This window comes from Taudactylus pleione, unplaced genomic scaffold, assembly GCF_031769625.1.
Source record: "Taudactylus pleione unplaced genomic scaffold, aTauple2 ptg000026l, whole genome shotgun sequence".
NCBI classification, from domain to species: Eukaryota; Metazoa; Chordata; class Amphibia; order Anura; family Myobatrachidae; genus Taudactylus; species Taudactylus pleione.
This window is the reverse complement of record NW_028284428.1, coordinates 34,850,465-34,873,366: the sequence shown is the minus strand read 5'-3', so window position 1 is coordinate 34,873,366 and position 22,902 is coordinate 34,850,465.

Below are 22,902 nucleotides of genomic sequence, written 5' to 3'. Positions count from 1 at the left end.
GATCATCGGACCATAACAACATTGCAACTTTACATTTCCCCTGCGGCTGCTCCTCTCTTCAGCTGCCGGGTATACACTGAGGTGCTGAGGGCTTGTACATTTACATTTGGGGGTTCCATTAGGCTGCCCGATCAGCAGGGGGAGGGTGGAGGGATGTAGAGGGGCCGGTAGGTCCCTCTGGCATTGGCGAATACTGGAAGATTATCTGCCGGCAGATGCCCAGAGGGCATTTCTGACTGGTCGCATTGTTTGCAACCATGTCAGGTAACGCACAGCCCAAACAATGCGACCACGCCAGGAAACTGGTTGACAGAGCATACTTCTACAGTATATACATGTGCTTTCAAGCTAGTAATCACATGCTTACAGTGCTGAACATCAAGTACATAAATATATATTTATCGAGCTACATTTATTAAGCTTCATTTTTATCTTGTGTTGTTGAGCCTGCTGACTGAGCAACATTTCACAGTATATTTGAATTAAAGCCATATATATGTGTAGTTAATTAGTTTGTCCTTACTAGACCCTGATAGTTGGCTAAGCTTTTGATACAATAAAGATAATCCTGTGTAGCTAATAAACATGTGGTGGTCTATGAGAAGAAAAAGCTCTGAATCTCAGAAGATTTCACTTTACACCCCAAGCAATATGTTGAAGTTAATTAGGAATTTTCAAGGTAACATGTTGCAGGTTATGCACAAGACAATGCTTTGAATTGTTTTGTATGGGTTTTTTTCAATGCAAATGAGCAAATAATGATTTTTTTACAATTACAGATGTTTTATCTTTCCTTAAAAATTATTATTGGTTTTTCCTGAAAATTAATTTTTTTTGAATTGCCTAAACACATTATTTGTATAAAACTCCTAAAACACTTTATATATTTAATTAAAATATATCCCATAATATTACTAATTCTTATTATGTACTCTAATGTGTCAGAGTTATGAGGCAAATAACCATATATATATTTTTATTTACAGTAAACATGAGGAAACTGATTTATGGTATCTGTATTCACCTTAGGTTTTTATTAGAGATGTTTTAAACTCCTGGGGCGTGATGTAATAGAGATCGAGTCTGCCGGAGGTGCGGGACGCAGACGGATCTCGATCGTTATTTTAAAGTTGCAGTCATTTACAAGGCAAAGCTGAACTGAAAAATGATCGAGATCCATCTGCATCCCGCACCTCCGGCAGACTCGATTTCTATTACATCCCGCCCTTGATGTTGTTAGTGTGGTGATGGAAAAGCTGTCTTCTCCTTTTATTTATTTATGTAACAGTAACTTTAGAGGGTCACTGGATTGAGTGGAGGAGAGTGGGTGGGCCTCATCCAAACAATTGTACCATAGGAATCTATATTAACAGGGCTGTAACTAGTGGTGGGTAATCAGTGCCGCCTCTAAGTAGCACAGAAGTTAGGGGGCTGCATCGTGTTCCCCCGTAGCACCTGCATTTGACTTGCAGGTGCCTGGAACGGAACCCTGCATGGCCAGGGCTGTCTTATCAGCATTCTACGTCTTGGGCAGTGCAATACACTGGGACCCCCAACCACCCATTCATTGGGATAAACATTTAAAAAGTCAATAAATTAAACCTCTGGATTTATTGGTACTTTAAAAAAAAAAAAAAATGTTTAAACTTAAAAAAAAAACATGATGTAAAGTGAGGATTACGGACTCCACCTCCCTCTTCTCTTCTCCAGCTCACAGTGCAGTTCCTGAGATAGGGAGGCTGGGGGGGACGTGCCCCCTGTGCCCTTCCCCTTAATCTAGGTCTGTAAGTCTAATATTCAGTAAAATTGTAGGAATTCATTGCAATTGTTAATAGGTCTGTAGAATTATTTTATTTAAAATAGTAGACAAACCCTTAGTTATTCTTAGTCCATTATATACTATAATTTTAAGTATTCAGCCATTCAATTTAAGTGTATTCTATTTGTAATTGTGACAGATTTGCCAATTGAAACCTGTGTTATATGCTAAGTCCACAAAGTCTTAAACTACTTGAACATTTGTGCTCTATGTTCACCCTTTTGGTGAAGTTCTGGGTAATCAATACCAAATTGTTGTTACACATCTGGTCTGGTTTACTTATGTATCTAGGGAATATATTGTTGCCTTTCTGTTGTGGTGTGAAAGGAGGGAAAAGCAAAAGGGAGAACCGTAGCAAGAGTTCATCCCTGCTGATGCACTACAAGAAGGTAACATATATAGCCAGTGATAATTCCAATACCATACATTCGTAAACTAATATATTTATAACTTTATAACAGCTGTGTGATGATGTAATCACTGTGCAAAGTAGCATTCATCTTCTGTGGAAAAAGGTGTAATAAACAATAGACAAACAGGTGAACTAAGGTAACAATACAGCACAACAAAACCCAAGGAAACTCATAAAAATATAACACAAAAGTGGGTTGGGGGAAGTGTGGTAACAAAATATAGAGACATACTGTAGGGGTCTATTCATCAACGGGGACCATATGATATACTGTATGATTTCTATACTGAGTTACACTTCAGAGTATTCCACCTCTTGTGTCTGGTTTATTAATTATCCTAATAGCTAACCAATGATTTCTATACTGAATTATACTGGAGAGTATTCCACCTCTTGTGTCTGGTTTATTAATTATCCTAATAGGTAACTAGTGATTTTTATACTGATGCCATATGCTATTGTTCCTAATGTCTTATGATCTGTAAGTGTAGTTAATTTGTTATAAGGATTCTCTCCAGTCTATTAACTGAGTGAAGGCATGATTTATTTCTAGTACTAGATGCTTGGTATGTGTTGCCTGTTTACTTAAGCCATTTTATTGCTAGCTTTATTTTGGATGGCCAATGGGGTTTTTTAATTAATTAGTGTCCACACTTGCCTGCATCTCTGTATAAGTATAATTCTCAGGGCTGTAGGCCTGGCTGTAAGGTGCATTTTTTTCAAAGTGCATATTTTTCTAAGTGCATAACTGTAGCGTTATACCTGCGTTAAACTGAAGATAAACAAAAGGAGAATTAAATTCCATCTTTCAACAATCCACTCAATAAAAGGACAAACTTGCATCACAAATTGTGAGTTCAAAAACTCATCACGAAAAATCCTTTGTCTACATATCCAGGACTGTTACAACTGGTCCCGACAAGAACTCAACACTTCTATTGCTATTAATAATGCTGGCCTACTGATTTTCACATATTGTACATCTCAATGTATTTGTGCCTATGTCAGTTTGCCTCTTTCCACTTGGAAATACGGGCCCTCATTCAGAGCCACTCGCTAGCGGCAGTACGCTCGTTCCGAGCGATGTTCGCACATCTGCGCATGCGTACGGTTTTTAGTACGCATGCGCGAACCAGTCAGTGCGGCCGAAAATCGTTGGTACGCAATATAGCGAGGGCCTGCTATTTTGAGTGACAGAATGAGGCATATGTGGGTGGTAACAGGGGAAGGTGCTTGAAAACGGGGAGTGGAGATCCGAACGCAGGCGTGCTTAAAGGTCAAAACGGGCGTTTTAAGGGAGTGCATAATTAATACAGCAGCGTCATTGACCACGTCACTTGGTTTTTTTTAACTCAGAACTGCTCGCAAAATAGCGGTTGAAAACACCAACCACAAGAATAGCGAGCAGTTCATACGCTGTACGATGTACTCGATTAATCTAATAAATAGCGGACATGACGTATGGTGCGTGCGGCCAGGGGGCGTTTTTATCAAAAAAACGAGCGTATGTTTTGCTCGCTCGTTCAGACTTAGAGGTGGGAACAGACTGCAATTTGCGAGCGGATCATTTGAATAGCCACCCCTTGTTTTTGAACGAACGACCACAAATAGCGAACGGCTCTGAATCAGGCCCACTGTCTTTTATCTTAGCACTTTTGCTTTTCCTCACATCCATTATCTGCTTACAGTCTACTTTATTATTCAATTGCTGCTCGCAAGCGGGTCGATGGTCCCCCACTGCGCATGCGCTGCCTCCAGCGTGCGCATGCGCAAGACCCATCCAACAACGGCTGCTCCGTTGCTACAGGTCTCGCTACAAGACGGGGCGGCTGTCGATTTTGATTGACAGCTCGCCCCGTTTTGTAGGCAGGGAGGGGGGGTGGCTGCACAAATCCAGGCGTTCCCTTAGGAACGCCTGGCATTTGTGGGTGGCCCTACTGACATCACTAGTGATGTCAGTAGTGGACTTCCTGCTCTGTTAGATAATCGCGAAGGGGTCAAGGCCACTCACAAAAGCTGTGGGTGGTCACCTACAGCTTAGTGAGCAGCCTGGAAAAAAAACAAATAAAATAAAACGCCCTGATTCAGAGTGAGCGCTCGCCAGCAGCGAGCGGCTCTCAATCAGGCCCTATATCCACACTTTTATTCCAATAATAAACTTGTGTTAATTACTAACACTGTTCTTTCACTAGCATTTCTGCAAATCTCCTGCACTTTCTCTTGCATTCATATTTCATTTATATTTCCAATTTTTCTTTCTTTAGTTTGCTTATCAACACCATGACAATGTTTTCTTCAACTCCCTCCTTAACTCAGTCTCTACCTAATCCTCTGTTCTGCTCCTGCTTCCACCTTAATCCTTTCCCCCTTGTCTCCTCCTCCTCTCCTTATCCCCCTCCTCTGTCTGCCTTATTTCCCCTCCTCTCCCATTACTCCACTTTCATCCTGTTCTACACCCCCTTTGTCCTACTACCTCATCGTTAATCCCTCTTCCTACACTCCTCTAACTGTCACTTCATCCCACTGCCATCTACATCTCCCTGCCCACCTCCTACAGGTTCCATTTCTAGCTCAGGTGCCCGCACCATCGCTACACTCTATTCATATCGGTCCCCCAAATTAATCTCACCTCCATGCTACAGCAACCCTGATAATCTTATTGACATCTCTCCCGCAAAGGCTATCCCTCTATCTTGTGCCCTCTGGAATGCCAGGTCAGTCTGTAATAAACTGATCCCGATCCATGACCTTTTCATTTCCAACTTCCAACATCTCCTAGCCATTACTGAAACCTGAATTTCAACCTCTGACACCACTTCTCCTGCTGCTTTCTCCTCTGGGGGCCTCACTTTCTCTCATAACCCTCGTCCTGGGAGTAGCCATGGTGGTGGTGTTGGGGTCCTTCTATCCGCCAGTTATTCCTACCAGCTATTACCCTCTGAACCATCCCTTACATTCCCCACAATCGAGGTTCATGCTATATGTCTCTACCAACCAGTACACCTTAGAGTAGCTGTAATTTACCATCCCCCTGGCCCTCCCTCCAAATTTCTTGACAGCTTTGCTTCCTGGCTCCCTCACTTTCTCTCCTCAGATCTTCCCTCCATTATCCTAGGTGATTTTAATATTCCAATTGACATTCCCACAGAATCCTCTGCCTCTAAACTCCTTACCCTCAACTCTTTGTTCTCTCCCAATGGACCTCCTCACCCTCCCATGTGAGTCAGCACTCACCTGACATGGTCTTTACTCACCGTTGTGATATTTCTGATTACTCCATTTCCCCATTCTCCCTTTCAGACCATCACCTTCTTTCTTTTAACTTTTCCCTCTCTCCTTCTCTTCTTCTACCTCCGAAGACTCCCCATTACTAAGTGTAACATTGAGGCTATTGACACTGTTGTTTTTTCCTCCCTGCTTCTTTCCCTTATCCTCTATCTCTCCTGCCCTGAACAAGCAACTTCCCTGTACAATGCCTACCTTACTTCTGCTCTGGACTCTGTTGCTCCAGCAATGACTACTCACCCTCACTGATCCACACCTCAACCCTGGTATTCCAAATGCACCAGATACCTGCAAAAGTGTTCACGAATTGCCGAGCGTCAGTGGAGGAAATAACGCTCTATGGCAGACTTCCTCCATTTCAAATTTATGATCTCAGTGCTGTACTGTCCCTCTCCAAACAATCATATTTCAAGAACCTCATCTCCTCCCAGTCCTCAAACCCCCGGCGTCTCTTTACAACTTTCAAATCCCTCCTCTGTCCTCCCCCTCCTCGCCTCCCCTCCTCGCTCTCTGACCTTGACTTTGCCACCTATTTTACATCTAAAATTTACTCCATACGTGAGGACATAATATCCCAGCAGACCCTTAGCATACCTGCCCCTCCTTTCCCTGGCCACCCCTCCCCATCTGTCTCACCAACTCTGACATCCTTCTCCCCTGTTTCTGGAGAGGAAGTAATGGCCCTCATCCATGGCCTTCATCCAGTCCTCCCCTACTTCCACCTCCCCCTTGAGCCTATCCCTTCCCATCTCCTCTATTACCTGTCTCCTTCTGCATGTTCCCATCTTGCTCACCTCCTCAATCTCTCCCTATCATCCCTTCTGCATTCAAACATGCCCATGTCTCCCCCATTCTTAAAAAGCCTACCCTTGATCCTAACATACTCTCCAACTACCAACTCATCTATCTCCTCCCTTTTGCTGCCAAACTCCTTGAGTGTATTGTTTACAACTGCCCTACTGCCTTTCTTTCCTCCCACTCCCTCCTTGACTCACTTCAATTTGGTTTCCGTTCTGTCCACTACACTAAACACTAAAACTGCCCTCACGATTACCTCCTTGCTGCCAAATCCAATGGCCACTACTCTCTGCTCATTCTCCTTGACCTCTCTGCTGCATTTGACACTGTAGACACTGTAGACCACCCTCTCCTCCTGCAAATCTTTCACTCTTGGTCTACATGGCACTGCTCTCTACTGGCTGTCCTCATGCCTCTCTGATTGTTCCTTCTCTGTCTTCTCTCATGACTGCTCTTCCCCCCCACCTTCCACTAACAGTAGGATTTCCCAAAGGTTCTGTTCACCTATATACATCCTCTTTAGGTGAACTCATCAACTCTTTTGACCTTCAATATCATCTCTATGCTGATGATACTCAAATCTACCTTTCCACTCCTGACCTCTCCCCCTCTCTCCTCATCCATATCTCCAACTGTCTCTTTGCTATATCTTCTGTCCCAGCACTTTCTTAAACTTAACATGTCTAAGACTGAGCTGATCATCTTCCCACCCTCTTCTATTACCTTACTTCCCACAATTTAATTTTCTATTGATGGCACAACTATCTCATCTAGCCCCAAAGTGTGCTGTCTTGGCGTTATTCTAGACTCCTCCCTCTCCTTCAAACCACACATTCAGCACTTCTCGCAGTCCTGCCATTTCCATCGCAAAAATATTTCCATGAGTAGACCCTTCCTTACCCTGGATGCTACTAAAACCATCATCCACTCACTGGTCATCTCCAGATTGGACTACTGTAACCTTCTCCTAGATGGCCTCCCAGTATCCCACCTCTCTCCACTACAATCAGTCCTCAATGCTGCTGCTCGACCTCATCTCCCTTCACACTCCCACCTGTCCACTTTGCTCAACAAATACATGCCATCTCTCCTGCCAACTGATTACTTTCTCCCACTCCCGCCTCCAAGATTTTGCCCTGCTGCTCCCTACCTTTGTAACTCTCTCCCTATCAGACTCTCCACCTCTCTACAAATCTTCAAACGGGCTTTCAAGACCCACTACTTCATCAAGGCCTCCTTATCTACCCTTTCTGTGTCACGCCCCTCCCCTTTAGAATGTAAGCTCTTATGAGCAGGGACCTCTTCCCTCATGTGCTTCTTCTTACACTTTCTTCTACTCCTTACTCCCTGCAAGGGCATCTAACACTTGACTGCTAACTCCCTGCTACATATTGTGCGTGTGTATCAACCATGTCCTGCACTGCATTGTACTGTAAATTACTCGTTTCCTGTTCACTTATTTGTTTTATTTTATTGTTTAAGTGATTGTTTTAAGAATCATATGTTTTTTTGTATAAATAACATGTGAAGTTAGGTTTTAGTACACTGAAACTGATGTGTTTTATAATTATAGAGTAATTAACTGACTAATTATTAACAGCATTTTATTGGCTATTAGTGGTTTAAAAAGGCTGGAGGAAAGTCCCCCTCCATTGCTTACCTTCTGAGGAAACCGCCATTATAACAGGTGGAGAAACGCATCAAGTACAATCATAGGGACATTTCTGGACCAGTCCTGACCCCTTGTAAGTTTTTTGATGTTTATTGGACTCTAACTTTCCATTATCTGTGGAGCTCCGTGAGACTCATGATATCCCCTCCATAACGCTACATACTTGCACCGGAGCCAGCCAGGAGAATTATACATTAAGACTGTGAGTACGCCTATAAATATACAACATCAATATAGGGCTCTACCTGTCTAATGATTGCTTGAAAGTACTGGCCACTCTGCTGGTAACCAACGGCGGGTGCTTGATTACAGTAGTGACGACTGGTGTGGGAGTTGAGAGCGGGACACAGAGATTGGGAGTCTTGTCACAGCTGAGTGGTTGCTCTATATCCATACTGCAGCTTTCTTCTAAATGTGATAGAAAGTACTTACAAGGAGAGTGTAAGGTCATCCCTTATTTTATGAAGAACATTGACCGTCATTTATTAATTAATTAGAGAATGTTACATTCCTTCAAATGTGCAGGATAAATGAACAATTCATATAGGGATAATCTGCTGTTATTCTGAATGGGACAGAGAAAAGTAGCTAATTAGCTGCCTTCACATAAGTTTTTTTATATACATTTTCTTGTGCCTCTTTTTACAAGTGAAGTGGGGTTATTTAAGGATGGTGAGGGTATAAATCCTCTGTACTATCTACTGTGTGTATTTATTAATGTCATAGTTATGTGCTGTATGTTTATAATGTTTTGAATGAAGGCTAATGTGCAGAAGGTGGAGTGTATTACCATCCTCCTAATATATGTTTGTCAGTTTCTCATGTTTTGGGAGGAAGGGAACTTTTTGTACATCTCCTTCACTCAGGGGTTAAAGTGGGCTGGAACGGGGTGGAACTGTGTTTCGCCAGTTCTATTTGGTGGCGGAACAAGTGAGTTCCACCTCCTCTCTAGGACCACTTTAAGCACTGCCTTCACTATTGTCATATGCTTTCATGTCATGCAAATATGGTAGTATGCCATGCTATATATTAAATTATATTTCCACTCAAAACATTTCTTAACATTCATCGACTATCACACAATTAACATACCAGAAGTATTTCCATACCAGGAACCCTGCAATTTATTACCAACACAAAAAAGTACATGATATTCCAGTGTACTGTGTCTCAGTACAGCCTATAGACAAAAAACCATCAGATACGAGATCATATTCTAGATCAGAAATGTGGTTTGTCTATCAGCCAGGATTTGCACTACCAACAGCAAATGGTGGAGTCTAATGCTCTGGCAAGCTTCATTAGGGTGGGAAAGAGAAGGGGTATATCCACACAGAAATTAATAACAAATAATCAATGCTAATTACCAACATAAAGTCTCTATATAAACCCAATTACGGGTGTAGAAATCACTCAGGTTGATGGTGCTCCCTAGAGTCGAATTAGACGTATTCAGAGGTATTAGTTACATACATTTGCAAATATATGAATAAGCGCCAGGCCATCATCAAGGCTCCATCCCCAGGGCATCACACGAAAAGGGGAAAAAAGGTGATAGTGAAGTGTAAAGAATAGATGTGTAAAGATAAATCAATAAGTGTTAATGGGGATGGTCCTTGGCTGGAATTTTTTGGGGTACCTTGCTTCTCGGACGTGAACCCTTAATGTTAGGGACGCCAGTATAGAGGAGCCTTGACGATGGCCTGGCGCTTATTCATATATTTGCAGATGTATGTAACTAATACCTCTGAATCTCTATTATCATGTAGGATTTAAGTATTTTTTGTGGACATTGCTGCAGTGAGCTGGAGGGAATCTTTATTTTTTCTGTGGTTCAATTGAACAGTAATGCCAAGGCTGAAGGGCTGATATAGTAGGACTAGTATAGCAGAATGGTCAGGTCACAAGCTGGGGTCAACTTGTACAGTATAGCACAATACAATGCCTAGGGCTGATGATTGGGAAGGTGAGAAACAAGTCAGGTACACAGAGAGAGATATACATAGGTTCAGGAACATTGGAGACTAGGGACGAAATGTAATAGCCCGGCGCGATTCCGGCGAGGTAGTCATAATGTATTACATATTAAAGGGAAAATGAATAAAGGTAATTTCGTATTTACAATACCTATCAATGAAATTCTTGTGGCATTTAGTACATTTTACATGCCATATTACATCAGTGCTGACAGGTTACAACAACCCTTCCCACATTCAGTGCATGGGAAGAGTACTCTGTCACTTGTAACATTTGTGCCTCTCTATATATATCAATAGGACTTATCTGCTCTTATCAATTCAAACCTAATTCTATTGAGATTTCCTGAAGAGGAGCGAGTTTGTAAATATAAAAATTTTCAGACGTACCTTTTGCACCAAGCATAGTGCTGGATGCTGGTGCAAGTGCCCATTGATGATAGTTATTAGCAAACAAAGTGTGCCGCAAGATAGGTGATAGGGTGCAGGTGCCACAATATGTACACTACTCTGATACTGGTGAATATATGCATTTTTTCATGCGGTGCTGGAGCACGTATGTATTTCCATCCAACTATGCACCAGACTCTTAGGTTGATGTAAGTGAGCACAATGCACAGATCTTGTCATTCAGACATCAGACACAGGCTGGAAAGCCTTCTAAAGCCAGGTTTGTTGTGAGTATAAGGGTTTATAGTTTATAGATACTTTGCATACATTTATGGATCAGTTTAAATTAAAGATGGGCAAAAATATTGTTTACCTGATTATTTATTATTCATATATACAAAAAATGCACCACATTTAATGTACTGGCATTTATTTTGTATGGAATATTAATTCCATTGACATACAGTAGAACCCTGTCTGATACACTATTCACTTAAACATCATATTCTTGGCTCTCTTCCTAATTTGTTTGAATGCTGATGTCTGTACCCTGCCCGAGTATTTCATGGTATGTCATTTTCACTGGCACGCTCAATGTTTTTACACCTTAGTGAGAAAATGTGAGCTGGAGGTTAAGGCCATTTCAAGCATCGACTAGGCTTTTACTGTCAGAAGAAATTAAGTGTACAGATTAGGTAGCATAGAAGAGTTATTTCTGCTATATACAGTGTGTTTACATTTACACAATGTTAAAAGATAACGGTGAAATCTGAAAGTTATCTACTGTGAGTTATGGGAATAAACCAATATGCATTGCAGATATACCTACATGTGTGGTAACAAAGACTCAACTAAATGGGACAGCTGATGTAAATCTAGTTTGGTGTACTTTTACCCACTGCAAGATGCCTAAATACATTCCCTCAGTCAGACAACAATACATGTAATGTATGGAGAATTGAAGCGCAAGACAGGAACTGGCTGAGCATATGTAAGCCCCTAGGTGATTTCAAGCTACACCCAGTTAAGATTGTGTTGCTGCTCTCACGCTCTGGACACTTAAAACCTTTTTCTTACCTCTCTGGTGCCTTACCATGCTAGCGCAGAGGTCCGCTCATGCTGCACATCGCTCCCGGTTGACGCTGAGGTCTACCTGCGCTGCTCCTGCCCTGTCTGCTCAGTGTCCAGTCACTGAGCATGGAGATGGCTCTCCGCAGTCCCTTGCTCACAGCATGTCCCCCCAGCATGATGGTATACAAACTGCATGCCAGAGTTCCCTCAGGAAGAACAGTATGGGCGCAGCCATGTTGGACTCTGTCACCTGATGCTCTTCTTCCACTCAGACCAGCTGATCACAGCATCCAATCCCTAGGGATCCACCCCTATAATTCCATTCCCTGACTGGCCCTCATTGCCAGTACAATGTCACTTCTTGCTGAAGTTACAGCTCTGTGCTGAGTTTCCTGGTTCTCAGTATCTGAATGGTCCCAGTCCGTTAGATCTAGTTCCAAAGTCTGGTCACTCCTTTCTGGTTTTACAACTGAGACTTGTCCTTACTGCCTCCATCGGTTCCAGCCAATACCTCCAATCATCGGTCCCATCCGATACCTCCAATCATCGGTCTCATTCAAAACCTTCAATCATCGGTCTCATTCAATACCTTCAAACATTTGTTTCATTCAATATCTCCAATCATCGGTTTCATTCAATACCTCCAATCATTGGTCTCATCCAACATCTCGAATCATCACTTCCAGCTGTCATCTCCAAAGCATTGGTCCCATCTGATACATTCATCATCGGTCCCAAACCGATTCAGAAATCCAATTCATCATAATCAGTCTCTAACCACTGCAGGATCCCAACTCATCATCATTGGTCTCAAACCAAATCAGAACTTCAAAAAATCTTCATTGGCCTCCAACCAATTCTGAACTCCAGTTCATCACTATCGGTCTCAAACCTATCCAGCTCTTCAGTTCAGCATTACCGATCTTTCCAGCCCTACTCAACAATCCAGCATCATCGGTTCCGACCCGATTCTGCTCATCTTTACAGTATCAGTAACTCCAGTTCTCATTCCTACTCGCTGTTAATAAAGACATTGGATTCCTGTCCTCACCCTCAGACCCATCATCCTCTACAGCTCCTCTAACTCCTCACCTCATACATGAGGAAGTCTTGGCTCAAGCCTCCCAACTTCATCCATGCCTCCCAAGTCCACACTCCAGCCTCCCAGCCTGTTCCGACCAACTCCTTTAGGTGCCTATTCATTATATTAATTATCAGGGGCCAGGCAGCCCCGAATAATTAAGTATTCCACTCACTGCTACTAGTAGTGGCGGATTCAAAATCACCATAGCAATTCAACATTGCTCCAATGCGGAGACAGTTGATCCAAAAATCAGCTGTCTCCACGATCTCCTTAACTGAAAATTAGCACTGCCAAGTCTTATCCGAATTGATCACTCTTCACAACACGGGACTCCTTCCCATAGGGAAGGATTGGGGGTGCGTGAGCAAACGTCATCTGAAGTCCTGCCCTAACTCCCTAGTTTCTGCTTGTATTATGTTGGCTATGGTGGCGGTGGTAGAACAGTTACATCAGGGTGTATTAAGAGAGGAGAGGGCCCGTGTGCATTCCCCGGCTGGGGGCCCCTCCTCTCTCCCCGGCAGCCGGCAGTGCACTCACTGCAGCAGTAGAATCTGGGCACTAGTCTGTGCCCAGAGTTTACTTCGCATGCGCAAAACGCTGGGAAAATGACAGTGGCGGCGATTTTTCAGGCGTTTAGTGCAGCCTTGCTACAGTTAACATGGGACTTCAGAGAAGTAAGTATTACAAACTATGAGTCTAAGGTATGCGGTGTGGGCCCCCCCTGGACCCAGGGTCCCGTGTGCACCACACACCCTCCATTGATTATAGATACGACCCTGGGTTACATGGCTTTGAATTGCTTAGTTCTATTAGTGGGTACGCTCTCCTCTGATGGCCATTACAAATTCCCCTCCTGGGAATTAACACAAGCCCCTCCGGGAGTGTTATTGATATATGGAGAGTAGAACACAGTTTGGTTGTATCAATTTTTGTTGTCTTGTAATCCGTTCTTTTGTCCGCCCCCATACTAACTTTTAACATCCATCTTAAACATAAATTAATATAAATCAATTTTCAGTTAGGTTGTCAAAATAAATGTCAAATTTAATTCTAAAGCTCCTACCCATCATTTTATAGAATGCACTAGATTAATGATAGCTAGAATGTACTATGGGACACTTCTCCAATAGTAATTTTTAGAGAGTTTGATACATCCCCCCATCAGTCACTGGTGCATCCAGGGCGTTGGGTCTGAGTGACACCTCAGTGACTTTGTCTTTCCCCTTTTTTTAGCAAATAACTAGTCATAAGTGTAAAAGGCACTACAATCTTCATATGGATGTATATCAGAGATGGTCAGTTATTTCAGGAGGGAGGGCACAAGCTTTAGTAAATGGTCAAGGGCCACACACAATCTGCCACCCACATGCCTTTGAATGCCCCTAACACTCTCCCACACACAAATTTCAACTCCCCCTCCCTCACATAACTCATATCTCCTTTACTACATGACTCTATATACTATATGTATGCTGTGATTGGGCTGCAATATAAAAGTCACAGCTCACAACCGTTGTTTAACTGGTGGTGCAGAGAATGGATGTCTTCTATTAGCTATCTATACAGCCAGCTGCCACTGCCAACATTTATACAGAGATGCTCTGTCTGCTCAGCTATCAATTGGCAGCTTTGGCTACTTCCGGGGCAGCAGTGTGTGGCAAGTGACCTGTGATGGGTTAGCCGGGAGCACTTGTGGCTCAGAGGAGTTTTGAATTACTCCACTCTGCTGCACTGTTGGATGCTCACAATGCTCGGGAGGCTACCTGCACATTGCCAGCTGGTTGGAGGCAGCGGGCCAATCACCATCACTTCGAGGGCCGCATTTTGCTCACCACTGATGTATACATATGTTTTTTTTCCACATGTGCAGTAAGAAATTTCATATTTTATATTAAATAAGCAGTAATTAATAGATCATATCATTTGTGATAAAATTGCTAAAACATTTAATGTGAAAAATCTTTCCAAAGGTGAAAAAATTTAATTCAGGTTTTTTGACAATAAATAAAACAACTTGACGGTTTCGTTGGTAGCCAATCACAATCATACATGAAATCTTTCTTAGGTGGTTTTTTTAATCACTCAATAAAAAATGTAAGGGCCGATTCAGATTCAAAATTCTGTTGCGCTCACCGCTGATACTGGTTGTAATTTAAGTAAATCTTTTAATTTTCAGCTGCAGTTTTCCCTTAAGCTTTATTACAAAGATATTTTGGATAACCTCTCAGATTGAAATCATTATAGAAAAATCATTATACCCAATTTAAGAGTTTTCCAGAAATTTAACATCAAACGGGTAATTGTATCTAATCCTCCTAAATTACTCAACGGGTATATTTTTCATCCAAAGATTATAATGCTAACTATGGAAATGTAAATTATTTATATTAAAAGGTGTTTTACACATGTTATTACAGTATGACTTCTATCCAAGGTGAATAGGTGAGTGAGCAAACATAGGCAAAAGCAATATTTTAAAGTGAATTATATGGATTATTTTAAATATATAATTGATAGATTCAACATCTCCTTTTCAAATAAATAGAAGATCATTACTAAAACAGCAGTAGAACACCAGATTCCCCTCAAAGATACTGAACAAAATGAGTTTATCCTCAAAACCGGCAGATATGTGGAATATAATTTTGGCCAAATTAATTTATTAACAGTTATTTGTATAGCATATACTGTACATATTACACAGTGTATTTTTAGAGAATATTTAATTATTCACATCAGTCCCTGCCTTAGTAGTGCTTAAAGTCTATGGACCTGATTCAGACCCGCTCGCTAGATGCGGCCGCTCGCTCCCAGCGTATGGAATTTCAGCTAAGTGACGTCAAGGCAGCTGCTCGCACGGCAAGGCATAAGCACGCCCACTATGTCTTGGTGAGCGATCACTTTGTGTTTACAGATGCCCACCAGCCTGTCTTTAGCCGCCCACTAGTGTACATCATCTCCAGGAAGTATATACATCCATCAGTACATCGGGTTCCATCGGATCTGACCGCAGCGCTTGCCTGTACCCTACTGCAAGCACTGCGAGCAGTTCAGTGTATTATTCAACCAGGTGACGTGTACTATGACACTGCCTGTTAATTATGCATGCCCCAGAAACGGCATGAAAACACTCTGGCATGCCTGCATCCGCAACTCCACTCCCCCGTTACTACTGGCCTGTCCCTGTTACCACCCCAAACGGCCTCTCCTGTCACTCATTCTACTGGGCTGTCTTTGCAGGGCGAGCAAGCACATTCCGATCGATCATACTAGTTTGCCCATGCGCACGGCGAACTACACGCATGTGCACATTAGCGAACATCGTCTGCAACGAGCGGCCGCTTGCTAGTGAGCGGGTCTGAATCAGGCCCTATATTCCCTGCACTCACACGTGGGTAATTTCATTATAAGCCAACTAATCAGAGCTGTCTTAACAGCAGTGTGGGCCCTGGGCAAAGCAATGCACTGGGGTCCCTACACACCCATGACACCTATTAGACACACAACATGCAGTTATCAACATTATCACAACAGGTAGACTGATGCTCTATCTGAATGCTGTAGTAATAAGTAATAACAGGCAGTGGCGTAACATTTCTAACGCCGTCCCCATGGCATTTTGGTAAAATCATTACAGGGCCATTTATACGCAATTTGGCTCCCAGTGCAAAAGTTAAAAATGTGCCCCCACCCCCCCTAGACAGTTTACAGTATTTTTCCTCCTTGTAGTAATGCCCATTACACATTATGCCGCACACCGTAATGCCCCTTACACATTATTCCACACACCATAATGCCCATTAAACATTATGCCACACACTGAGACTTCTAATTACTTTTAAATGACCTGCTCATTGTCAGGGGTCTTATACAGTGCCCCCAGTAGTGCCCCTTATACAGGGCCCCCAGTAGTGGCCCACCTATGCAGTGCCCCAGGTAGCGGTCCCCCTATGCAGTGTGCCTTACATAATGCCCCTAGTAGTAGTCCCCCTTATATAGTGCCCCCAGTCCTAACCCCCCAGCAGTGCCCCCAGTAGTAGTCCCCCCCAGCAGAGCCTCCAGTAGTAGTCCTCCCCCAGCAATGCCCCCAGTAGTAGTCCCCCACCAGTAATCCCCGCCTATGCAGTGCACCCAGCAGTAATCCCCACCTATGCAGTGCCCTCAGTTGTGGTTCCACCAGTGCAGTGCCCCCAGTAGTAGTCCCTCCCAGCAATGCCTCCAGTAGTAGTCCCCCCCACAGCAACGCCCCCAGTAATAGCCCCCCCAGAAATGCCCCCAATAGTAATCCCCCCAGCAGTGCCCCCAGTAGCAGTTCCTCCCCAGCTTTTGCCCTCAGTAGCCCCCCCAGGATTGCACCCAGTAGTAGTCCCCCCAGGAGTGCCCCCAGTAGTAGTCCCCCCCAGCAATGCCCCCCAGTAGTAGTCCCCCCCAGTAGTCCAGCAGTGCCCCCAATTGTAGTCCCCCTCAACAAAGCACCCCAGTAGCAATCTCCCCAGCAATGCCCCCCAGTAGTCCCCCCCAGTAGTCCAGCAGTGACCCCAGTTGTAGTCCCCCCAACAATGCCCCCCAGTAGTAGTCCCCCCAGCCGTGCCCCCAGCAGTAGACCCCCCAGCAGTCACACCCAGCAGTGCCCCTAGTAGTAATCCCTCTCTATGCAGTGTCCCCAAGTAGTGGTCCCACCAGTGTGCAGTGCTCCTAGTAGTACCCCCAGCAGTGCCCTTAGTAGTAGTCGCCCCCAGCAGTGCCCTTAGTAGTAGTAGTCCCCCCAGCACTGCCCTTAGTAGTAGTCCATCCTCCCCCCCAGCAGTGCCCTTAGTGGTAGTAGTAGTCCCCCCAGCGCCCTTAGTAGTAGTCCCCCCCAGTGCCCTTAGTAGTAGTCTGTCCTCCCCTCCCAGCAGTGCCCTTAGTGGCAGTCCCCCCAGCAGTGCCCCCTGCCTGGCCAGACACACACATAAAGAAAAGAAAACTCTGCTTACCTTGATCCCTGCTCCGGCATGCTCCTCCGTGCAGCGTCCTCCCGATACGGCCCGCTCTGCATGATGGGAGAGACGGTGCCGGCGGCTGTGTGTTTGTTGCTAGTAGTGTAGTGCGGACGGCACCTATGCTGTCCACACTATTGCCCTGCCTGGGTGACTAACAGATGCTAGAGGTCCAGTAGGACCTCTAGCATATGTCTCCTCCTAGGCGGCGGCCATTTTGGGAGGGCTTTTTTCTGCAGATTTCATGTGGACGGCTAGTCCGCATGGAATCTGCAGCCACCTCGCCCCACAAGCTTCTGCGTCCCCAAGCCACCGCGGGGGCTGCGGGGGCAGTAGTTATGCCACTGATAACAGGTAGAACATCCCTGAGGTACCCACACCTCAAACCAGATTACATGCTCATTAGTTATGACAGGGCACCCCATTAAGACAATAATCCCTTTCAGTAGTTGAGATAAATGTAAGTTACCTGTTATCTACTTATATTGAAGGCAGCTTTTATGTTGACTTAATATGCATGGGAATGTAAACTACTGTACCAGTTTATGAACCTGTCATAAGTCATGTTGACTAGGACATTTTTGATAATGTAATGTATGTTACATTACATTATCAAAAATGTCCTAGTCATGACTCATGACAAGTTCATAAACTGGTAGGTAGGTTTCATTCCCATGCATATTGAAGGACAGATCCTTGACCTGCTCCAGTGAACTCACCACCACCAGTCCGGCACCAGAGAGACAGTCGAACTACGTGGCAAGCGGCGGCAGTGGTTGAGCGGCACACGACAAGGAGGTGGAGCCACCAGCAGCTGGCCTGGGCGGAGCTGCTGTGTCTTGAGCATGAAGTCAAACTGTCGTCTGACTGGCGCATGAAGCGGACTGGTGATACTCGTGACTCGTCAACCCAGGGGCAGGGGGGGTGCAGGGGTCGAATTGCTCATCATCCGGGAGGGGTGGGGGTGTTCAATTGGAACACACAGACACAGTGCTTTAAAAAAAATAAAAAATTACTAACTGGTCGTGGCTACAGGGGGGCTGGCGGGTACTTTGAAGCTTTGGGCCCTTGGGCAACTGCCCAACAAGCCCAACGAAAGAGATGGCCCTGCAACTAATACTGCTTTTACACCTAAATCCTGTGTCTGATCCGAGATGCGGAACACAGGGCCTGATTCAGCTTTGGGAATAGAGTGAGAAAGAACATGTAACTATGAACCAGGACAAGCCATGTTGCAATGCAAGGGGTGCAAATACATACATTTTATTTTGCATGGAGGGTAAATACTGACTGCTTTTGCATGTAGCCTACAAATACTGCACAGCTTTATATTTACACTGCAATTTAGATGTCAGTTTGGACACACCTCTCCCTAATCTAACTCTCTCTTCACATTTTACATCTGCCCTACCTGCAGTGCAGCATGGTTTCACCAAGATGATCAGTTACGTGCTTTTTCTCACTCTACTCCCAAAGCTGAATCAAGCCCACAGTTACAAAACGGGTCAGACCCAGGACAGACCTTTTCTACTGCGGCATCGATCCGGATTATTCCTGGATTAGCGCCGTTCACACTGCACACGGGTGCAGTGGAACACTTCTCCCGGCGCTTGGAGATGACATCATCTCCAAGCGCCGAGAAACCCGGAAGTCCCCATGCTGTAAATGGAACCCGGGTTGAATGACCTGGGGGACCCGTTTACGCTGCAGGGTTTCACGGGTTGTTCCCATGTAAAACCCTGCAAGTTACCTGGGTTGGATTGCCAGGTCACTCGACCCGGGAATCCAACCTTGGCCCCTTTACACCTAGGAACAACCCAGGTTAACCCTGCAATAACCCGGGTTTTAGCTCTGGTGTAAAAGGGGTATAACTTTCCACTATGTCCTTGGAGTGAGGGAGGAAACAGAAGCAACCAGAGAAAGTCCACACTGGGAGAACATAAATTTCACACAGATAAAGCCTGGTTGGAACTTGACCCATAAACACAGCACCATTAGGCAGAAATAATAACCAATGTGCCAAATGGAAATAGGCAAATAGGTCATTGGTGTGAACACTTGATTATCATCCCCATCCACCACAGCAACATCTATAGTCTTTAAAAGTTGTAACTACAAACTAGAACATGTGTTATACTTTTAGAAACTTTACATCTGACAATGAGGTAGATTTATCAGATCTTGCAGAGTCTGGTGCGTTTGTTGACAGAAGCTGTCTCTCCAAGATCTGATAAATCTCCCTAAACATATAATAATCTTCTGCCACATAGTATAATTTATTCTGAATAACTACCCACTGTCCATTGTTGTCAGGTCTTTCATGATTATTCAATCTGATTTAAAAATGTGTGATACCTTCTGCACAGACTTATTTAGATAATGCAATTGATCTTTGCCTTTAAACCATCTCACAGGGTATTGGCCCCGATATCTGTGCTCCGCCCCCAGGGAGGAGACATTTCTCCATTCCTTCCCTGTGAAGGAACAGGGGAAATGTCTGTCAGTCAGCCGCAGTTGGGCACACGCTGCCTGCTGCGGCCGACATTTAACTTACAAAATATTGCATCGGACGGGCATGCTGGACGATCCAAATACCGACCAATCGATATTTTAGCATTGGTCGGCCGCACACACAGTACAGTTATTGGGGCAATCTGTTGATGTCGAGCGGATCGATCTGATAATTAGAAAGATAATATAGTACACCCGTGCAATGATGTAGTAGGAGTGGAACTCAAAGATCAACATACGTCACTTAAAATACATACACAGACAAATAAATACTTGCGCGCTCCTCCTTCTGAGGTGTATAACAAAACTCAGTCACTTTCAACATAAAAAAGTCCAGAATTCTTGATAATATTCCTAGATGATGAGTATTTTCAGCAGATACTGTATCTCTCAAACCCAGGATGGTAATTTTCAACACACTAGTGAATTGAATACCCCTTCAGTGTCATACAGCACCTCAAAGAAATCACAAAATAGGATCTCCCATAGTGCAGAACTGTCAACTTTATTTCCACTTAAAATATTTGCATAAAACAAGTATAAAGCATAGAATAAACAAAATGGCAGCATACTACAAATAACCTTTTTAGAAAGGCACAATAACAGGTATTAGGGGTGATATAGCTACCCCAAAAGCAGTCCACCTTTCCTGGTACAAGTCCCTCCTAAGATTCTAGGTAGTGGAAGTTCCCACAGACCAACGTGTTTCAGCTAAGCAGCCTTTGTCAAGGTACGTCTATGCTATCTGATCCTGGATATATATAGGGGTTTGTTGCTAATCCCACCCACCACTGTGTTTCTGGGTGTGTTCAGTAAAAGATCTATATGACTATTTCTATAAGGATCCCACACGGGCCCTTTAGTCAAGCGATAATGTTTTTAACTTCTTAGTGTAGGTTATTCATCACTTTGATGCTTAATTTACAGTCATGCATTCCATCTCTTGGAACACATGACACTTCCGTCGGAAGTTAGGGTAGATCGCGGCCATGTGATTCGTTCCTATGCTTCCCATCTTTAGGTGCGCATGGCCTTTCCACCGGAAGTGGAGCTAGGTCACGGCCATGTGTCTCGCTCATGCGGCCTTCCGCCCTTAATACTTGTCACTTCCGCTGCGGTGCGTTCCACATTTTGCAACGCACAAACACTACTTGTGGTATCTAACCTTTTAAAATCGGGCCAGGTGCTACGCATGCTCAGTATCTTTAGCTCATGAATAAATAAGAATTGAACAAGGCTATTCTAATCAACAAAAATACTGTCGTATATTTTATATATTCCTACTTAGAGGCATATTCAATTAGCCGTGAAAAATCCCGTACTTTTCGCATACCGCACTTTTCGCCGACTTCACGTGTTTTAGCCGCGGAAACTTATTGTGCGCACCCCCGCTATTCCCCATATTCAATTCCAAAGGATGCGAAAACGCGTCCCGGCGAAACTCAAACAGGCGAAAAGTGCTGTCAGTTTTGGGGAAATCAGCCTGACACCCCCTAAAAGATGCACTAACATTGGGGATCAGTATAGATGTCCCTGATTAGCACCCCTGGAGCTATTGGGGGTATTTAAGTGCTTTCAATTGCCTCTATATAGCGTCTTTGCACAAGTGGTGAAGAATAGCATTTAGCTTTTTTTTTTTTTGGTGGAAATAACTAGTCCCAGAAAATTTGGGGCACTTGAAAATGAGTGCAAGCAAAAATCTCTAAACTGAAGTTTTAAAAAACAAGATACGCACCTTCAGCAAGCTCCTGCAATCAAAAAAACACCTCCCCCATATTTGCAGACCCCCAAAAGCTTATTTCGCTAGTTTTTAAGTTTTCACCCCAACTTTGAACTTTTTCGCCCCACTTTCAAAGTAATTTTTTGGGGTGTTTCTTTTATTTAACCTTTGGGGGACTGTCCCAAGGGTGCAGGGTGGTTTCCCCACCTTTTCACCCCAAAACCGCAATTCTGCACTTTTTTTGCACAGCTAGTGCGAGTGGCCTGACGATGGTCACGATTATCGCAACCATCGGGCTTGCGGCGAGACCCTGGGGTGATGTCAGTAGGGCCGCCCACAAACGGCAGACATTCCTAAGGGAACGCCTGCGTTTGTGCAGCCACCCCCCCTCCCAGGCTACAAAATGGGGCAAGCCGTTAATCAACCAATGACTGCCGCCCCATCTTGTAGTGAGCCCCGGAGCGACGGAGCTGCCGTCGCTCGCTGGGGCTCGCGCATGCTCACGCCGGAGGTTGCGCATGTGCAGTGGGGGAACATCGACCTGCTTGTGAGCGCTGTGCACTCGCAAACGGGTCTGTATCAGGCCCTAAATACGGAGGAAACTGTCACACGGGCGAAAAGTCTCAATCAGTGAAACTTTTTTGCGGATCTTGGCTTTTCGCCGCTAATTGAATACGGCCCTTAATCTTCAAAACTGAACCATAAACCAATAAAAGAAGCTATCATGTATAGTGTATGCCCAGCATAAGATTATGGGTATTCTCTTTTTCTTATCTTTCTTTCTTTTTATAGTTTCCTAAATTAACTTACCTTTCTAAACATAAATTTATTTGTAATTCAAACTCACGTCTAAACTTTTGGGATATCTATTACACTTAAAATGTATCTTCTTGGATTTAGATGTTCTTGTACTCATCTCTAAGCAACTCTGGGCCCAATTCAGACCCGCTCGCTAGTAAGCGTTCGCACGCAGAGTGATGATTTTTGCATTATGCGCATGCGTATGCATAGCAGTGCGCATGCGCGAACCAGTCAGAGCGATCGGGAAGCGTACGCTCGCTGCGCATAGACTGCTCAGCAGGAGTGAGTGACAGGAGAAGCCATTTGTGGGTGGTGACAGGGGTTGGTCTTTTAAAATGGTGCAGTGTAGGTACGAACGCAGGCGTGCCTGAGCGTCTCAACGCC